Source organism: Rattus norvegicus, chromosome 1 (genome assembly GCF_021556685.1).
Source record: "Rattus norvegicus strain SHRSP/BbbUtx chromosome 1, alternate assembly SHRSP_T2T, whole genome shotgun sequence".
Lineage (NCBI taxonomy): Eukaryota > Metazoa > Chordata > Mammalia > Rodentia > Muridae > Rattus > Rattus norvegicus.
Window position 1 is genome coordinate 116,660,572 of NC_141534.1, and position 7,452 is coordinate 116,668,023.

The 7,452-nt window shown below is 39.0% G+C and overlaps 1 pseudogene; it reads left to right on the forward strand.

Moving 5' to 3' along the window:
- The first annotated feature begins 254 nt into the window (after positions 1-254).
- Positions 255-1,353, forward strand: Clp1-ps1 (cleavage factor polyribonucleotide kinase subunit 1, pseudogene 1; annotated as a pseudogene).
- The last annotated feature ends 6,099 nt before the right edge of the window (positions 1,354-7,452 follow it).

The following is a 7,452-nucleotide window of genomic DNA, read 5'->3' on the forward strand; positions in this document are numbered from 1 at the left end:
CTACAAGGTTCTACTTCAAGGAAACTTCTGTTTCATGTGTCTATACAATGTATATATGCATATTTTCTGTTTTACAATAATATATATATATTAACCAGATATATAAGTAAATATATATTCTGCACCATATTTTATTTCTTTAGCATATGTTACATAATATACATACCTATAGATAATTTTTTATTTTAAATTATTTAAGTTTTAATTATGTGTATGAATGTGTCATTGTTACCTGTCCTCGAGTGTAGGGTCCAATGTGTCTGGAAGAGGGCATCAGATCCCTTGGAGCAAGCAGTTGTGAGCTTCTTAATGTGGGTCCTAAGAAGAAAACAGAGGTGACTTATGTCTCTAAGGACACCCCTATGTTGCTTTACCTCAACACTCATAGTCTTGGAGCAGAGGCAGAGGCAGGCAGAAAAGGAAGAAGAGAGAGGTCCCCGAGTGGTGGTAGTGAGTCTTACTGATGTGGGCAAGTCCACAGTGTCGACTGCTACTCAATTAGGCAATGCATTTGGGCCGATGTCTCACATGGTGTTGGATGTAGGCCAGGACTCTGTGTTCATCCCCGGTACCATGGTGTCCCTGTACATTGAGCTTCCAGCAGATGTGGAAGAAGGTTTCTCCATCCAGGCACCTCTTTTGTATCGTTTTGGCTCTACCATGCCTGACACCAACATCAAGCTTTATATTTTACATCTCATTTAGCAGATGTGTTCAATCAAAAGTGTGAAGTGAATAGAATAGCTTCTGTGAGTGGCTGTTTCATCAACATCTGTGGCTGTGCAAAGGGCTATGGTTACCAGGCCCTGGTGCACGCCGCTTCAGCCTTTGAGGCAGACGTGGTTATGGTTCTGGATCAAGAGCGACTGTACAATGAATTGAAAAGGGACCTGCCCCATTTGTTCAAACTGCATTGTTCCCAAAATCAAGGGGTGTGGTAGAATGTTCCAAGGACTTCCAGTGGGAATGTAGGGATGAATGTGTCCGTGAATATTTCTATGGATTCTGAGGCTGTTTCTATCCCCATGCTTTCAATGTCAAATTTTCTGATGTGAAAATCTACAAAGTTGGGGCACCCACCATCCTACACTCATGTTTATCTCTGGGCACGTCTCATGCAGAGATAATCAGCTCAAGTTAGTACCTGTCACTCCTGGTAGAGATATCGTGCACCATCTCCTGAGTGTCAGCACTGCTGAGGGAACAGAAGAGAATCTTTCTGAGACGAGCGTAGCTGGATTCACTGTTGTGACCAGTGTGAACGTGAAACACCAGGTGTTTACTGTCCTGTCTCCAGCCCCCCTCCCACTACCTAAGAACTATCCGGCTATCCGGTCCAGGGATCTCAAGTAGTGAGCAAGGAGCCTCACTTTCTGCAACCTAGAGTTCCGACCATCACCAAAGGCAGATGAAATGAGCTCTGGCAATCTTATTAAGGCAGCTGACAAGTTCCAACCAGCAGAAAGCACATCCTCTACCTCTTGAAACAGTGGCAGTAGCCAGAGTCCTGGCTATTATTTGGTTCATTTACCTTGAACCAAAAGGAAAGAGATCAAAAAAGAAAATCTAAATATTTATTTTTAAGATTGCCTAAGGTACCATTTTAAAGATTCCAAGACCTTAGAGAATTCTGTGTCTTCTGCTATGCTACCATGTAGGTTTTCTTGGTACCACTTTCTAGTGTCTCTATATAGTACTTGTTGCATTATTTAAACAGGATAGAAGTGAGAAAGAGTTCAAACTTTAAAACAATTATTTTAATAAACATTATTGTCGTAACGAAGAAAACTGAACTCAGGTCTTCTGCAAAAAGCAATCATGCTTTTCACTGCTAAGACATCTCCCCAGGACCTGCATATTTTCAAGAAGCAAAATATTAACAAAAAGAAGAAAGATATAGGGCTGGAGAGATGACTCAGCCGTTAAAGGCTAGGCTCACAACCAAAAATATAAGAAGAAAGATATAATGAAAAGGTATCAAAATATTGAGAAAAACTGTTGCTACTAGGGAAAAGTATCGGGAAGTATGCAGAGAATTAGTGATGTTTTAGGCGCTTCTTCTAGGTGCTCTGATACTGCCATATTTTTTTTTCTTAAAAGATATTTTGTGGAGATACGAAATACTCATCTGAAAATAAATACATGATAAATAAAAATTTATTGCAAGTGCAATATGTCAGATTTCACTGAGTAAATTGTATCTAAGATTATTAAATCAGGAATCACAGGAAGAGTAAATTCAGTGATGTCTTAAATGCTTTAAAGCACTCTCAAAGGAATTTTTCACAGGGTCCCGAGTAGATTCCACTGAACACTTATTTATAAAAAACGCATCTTTTGTCTTTACTTCAGCATCTCTAAACATACTTTAAAAAGAATTAGAATTCATCATTTTTCACAACATACCTTTGTACACGGGACAGTAAGTGGCAGCAAACTTATTACTCTGTAAAATTCCCAAATTTTTAAGTATAAGAGCATATTTATAGCTACACATTTCTAGATGAACAACCTCACTAATAGTTCAGCATGAACTGATTAGCTGTACCTGTAACAACAGCTAGTGAAATAGTGCATCTTCATGACTAAGCTTACTTCAAAGAAGATCCATTTCTTTTGTCTATATCAAATGAACCGTAAATAATAACTCTTAAATTGTATTTTAGCTAAATTTGTTGACTATTTCCGACCTCAAGTGTATTGTTATAAATTATGAGCATTACTTTTAAATTAAGTGAAACATTTTAGAAACTTTAAGGGGACAGATTGCTGTTTTCATTTGTGCTAAAACATAACTAATTTCTCTTCATTTATAGTAGAACAAAGTGAATATCAAAGTAAATAAATGTATTTGTTCTCATTTAGGTCTTAATTTGCTTTTACAACAGGGGAATATGGTTGGCATATATATGCATATTATTTAAATATTTCTTCCACTATTAAGTACCATTTTCCACTTATACTTTGTGAGGGGGCATCACTGTGCTGAGCATTTTTCTCCTTGGGGACATATGGTTTCTGAATAAACAACTCAGTTTCCTATGCCACATACACACATCTTTTGCATATCCAAGCCTTTGCAGGGATCTGAACATGTCAAACATGCTCAAACTGAGAAACAGTTCATAAATAAAGTTTTATGTAAAGCTAGAGATGTGGCTCAGCAGTTAAGAACTCTTTATTTACATTTCAAATGTTATCCCCTTTCCTGGTTTCCTCTCCATAAACCTCCTATCCCATCTCCCCTCCCTGCTTCTATGAAGGTGTTACCCCACCTACTCACTCACCCTTTCCTGCCTATACTGGGGAATCGAGTCTTGGCAGGACCTCGGGCTTCTCCTCCCATTGGTGCCCAACAAGGCCATCTTCTGTTACATATACAGCTGGAGCCATGGGTGTCCATGTGTTCTCTTTGGATGGTAGTTTAGTCCCTGGGGGCTCTAGTCGATTTGTATTGTTGTTCTTATGGGGTTTCAAACCCCTCAGCTTCTTCAATCCTTTCTTTAACTCCTCCAATGGGGACCCAGTTCTCAGTTCAATGGTTGGCTCTGAGCATTCATGTCTGTATTTGTCACGCTCTGGTAGAGCCTCTCAGGAGAGAGACAGCTATATCAGGCTCCTGTCAGCATTCACTTCTTGGCATCAGCAGTATAGTCTGGGTTTGGTGCCTTTATGTATATGGACTGGATCTTCATGTGTGGCAGTCTCTGGATGGCCTTTCTTTCAGTCTCTGCTCCAAACCAACACATTGGAAAAAATATTTCCCAATCCTACATCTGATAGAGGGCTAATATGCAATCTACACAAAGAACTCAAAAAGTTAGACTCCAGAAAATCAAATAACCCTATTAAAAATTGGGTACAGAGCTGAACAAAGAATTTGCAACTAAGGAATATCAAATGGCCAAGAAGCACCTAAAGAAAAGTTTAACATACTAGTTATCAGGGAAATGCAAATCAAAACCACCCTGAGATTCCACCTCACACCAGTCAGAATGGCTAAGATCAAAAACTCAGATGACAACAGATGCTGGTGAGGATGTGGAGAAAGAGGAACACTCCTCCATTGTTGGTGGGACTGCAGACTGGTACAACCATTCTGGAAATTAGTCTAGAGGTTCCTCAGAAAATTGGACATTGCACTACCTGAGGACCCAACTATACCACTTCTGTGCATATACCCAAAAGATGCTCCAAAATATTACAAGGACACATGCTCCACTATGTTCATAGCAGCCTTATTTGTAATAGCCAGAAGCTGGAAATAACCCGATGTCCCTCAACAGTGGAATAGATACAGAAAATGTGGTACATTGACACAATGGAATATTACTCAGCTATCAAAAATAATGACTTCATGAAATTCTTAGACAAATGGATGGAACTGGAAAATATCATCCTGAGTGAAATAACCCAGTCACAAAAGAATACACATGGCATGCACTCACCGATAAGTGGATATTAGTCCAAAAGCTCAGAATACCCAAGATAACAATTAACGAATCACATAAAGCTCAAGAAGGAGGATGACCAAAGTGTGGATGCTTCAGTCCTTCTCAGAAGGGGAAACAAAAGTATTGATAGAAGGAAATACAGAGCAGTTAAGAACTCTTGCTGGTCTTCCAGAGTCAGGCGGCTCACAGTGGCCAATAACCCTGACTCCAATGAATCTGATGCTTTCTTCAGGACTTTGTGACCATGGCACACAGGTGACATTCATTCATACAAACACAAGCACACAGAGCATAAGTAAAAATAAATATGTCGTTTAAAAGAAATGGAGGCAAATATGAAAGGAAATGCACATTTTATAAGATGTTCAAAGATGGTAGAATGAAGTATCATTGGCTCTCAAAGTAAAATCGCAGTGTAAGCTTAAGGTACACAACAGAAATGCTAAAAGACTATGGGCTTAGATCCTACGGTGTGTATCTTTTTCTAATTTTAAGATTATATCTCTAGTTAGATTTTGGTGTACTTCCTACAAGTTAATCACTTGAATAATTGGGGCATTCACTCGCATCATCTTTGCAACCATATCGTGAGGCATGCACAATCATTTTCAGCTGCTGAGCCTTCTCTAAATAAATACCTATATTGCTCACCATGTAGCAGTCAATATGAATTTCATAAAAGTGAACTCATATCATCCTTATGATAATCTCTACATAATCTCGTTATCATTGTCTTATAGATGGAATCTGAATTAGAAGGAAAGCAAGAAATTTTGTAAAGTTTTTACAGGTCTTAAATGTTGAAGCGGAAATTTAAGTTTAATTATTCTGGCTTGAAACCAGAGATCAGAATGGCCAAGATATGAATAATAATAAGTAATTTATGATGGGCATGAAAGAAATAATAATGTGATATCTTTATGTAACACTGCCATTAGATGCAGGTCAGAGAATATGAACCATCTAGCTATCTAATTTTTGTACAGCTCTTGGCCATTCTTAGTAGCATGAACCACTGATGGTGTGTATAAGATATATAGTCCTCTCCCCCTTCCCCTGCCTCTATAAGGATGTTCCCCCACCTGCCCACCCAATCCTGCTTCCATGCCCTAGCAGTTCCCCATCCTGGATCATCAAGCTTTCACGTGACCAAGGGTCCCTTGCCAGTGATGCCAGATAAGGCCATCCTCTGCTACATATCCAGTTGGAGCCACTCTTTGGTTGGTGGTTTAGTCCCTGGAAGCTTTGGGGGGTCTGGTTGGTTGATATTGTTAATCCGTCTTTTTTAAATCACCACTAATTTCTTAGCTCCAGCTAACCAGCATCAATTGTCCTTGTAGTCCCTTTTACTCTGGTCCCTAAAGCCAGAGCTATGAGGCCAAAGCTGCCTCTTGTGCTATTATATTATCAGCTTTCTGTTTTCCAACTCCTTCAGTGCCTAAGCTTGGCTGTTCTAGAACTTGTTCTGCAGACTGACTTTGAACTCAGAGACCCAGAGATCTGCACACCTCTCTCCTAAACACTGGGATTAAAGGTGTGGTCCACCAAGCCTGGATTTAAGTTTTTCTTCACCTAGAAATTGCTTTGTTCTAGGCTGGCCTTGAACTCAGGGATCTGCTTGTCTTTGCCTCCTGGGATTAAAGGCTTGTACTACCATGACTGAACCTAAATTTAGCTGGGTAGGAACTTGCCCCAAAGTCACTTTTCCCTTAATTCAATTTAATATCCTTGAACAGTGGTTCAGCTCCATTTCACTTCCTGGAATACTTGAACCCCCTTTAATACTTGAACCATATATTTATATTTTTCCTTTCTAAGCTTGCTATGCTTGTTCAAAATGTTCTTCAACCGACCTTACCAGAGAAAAAAATCTCTGCTGGGATTTTTTGAAATTTCCTTTGTTAATGTAATTAATATAAATCTCTTTACCTTAAGCTCAGCTAGACTCTTCAGAAAAGGGCAAAAAGCATCCACATTCTTCACTGAAATACCACAAAACAGTCTCTAGTCCACATATGGAGGAAATTCTTCACTAAAACCCCTTGGATCTGGTATGTACAATTCAAATCACTCTCTGTAATCTCAGTAACAAAGTCTTTTATATTCCTACTAGGATAGCTCATTAAGCCCCACTTAAAGCATTCCACAGCTTTTCAAATCCAAAGTCCCCAAATCCACATTCTTCCAAACAAAAGGATGGTCAGGCCTATCACAATACCCCAGTCCCTGGTACCAACTTCTGTCATAGTTAGGGTTTTAATGCTGTAAACAAATTTAATTGGGCTGACTTACAGGTTCAGAGGCTCAGTCCATTATCCTCAAGGATCGACAGTATCTAGGCAGGCATGGTGCAGGAGGAGCTGAGAGTTCTGCATCTTCATCTAAAGGTTTCTAGCAGAATACTAGCTTCCAGGCAGCTAGAAGGACGGTCTTAAAGCCCACACCCACAGTGACACACCTACTCCAGCAAGGCCATACCTACTCCAACTGGTCAACACCTTTTAATAGTGCCATTCCTTGGGCCTAGCACATACAAACCATCACAAGTAGACATATATCCGGGCAAAAGCCCACATTCATAAATGAAAAAAAAATAGACTGTTTACATCTTTAGAGAAAAAAAAGTTGAGCTACAAATATTCCTCACTTGTTTGTTTGAAAACTATTTTTAGTCTGTTATAGAGGTATAAGCCTACAGAAAAATTTTCTTAATGTGACTGTTGCAAGGGACATCACATAGAAAGGAAGTTCAGATATGATTGGAAAGGCAATTGATGAAGAACCTGACTAGAAAACTAGAAAACTTTTCTTCTTTGCCATTGGCCTCTTTGTTCTTGGCCAGTTTGTGCTAATAGCCAATTATGAATATTAATATCTTATATTTGTATAATTCAACAAGAGTAAACATCCTTTATAACTGAATTTGAGGGATGTAAGTGAAATAGTGAAATTTTAACAAGTAACTTTTTGTTGTATTTTTGTGGTGGTTGTTTTGTTT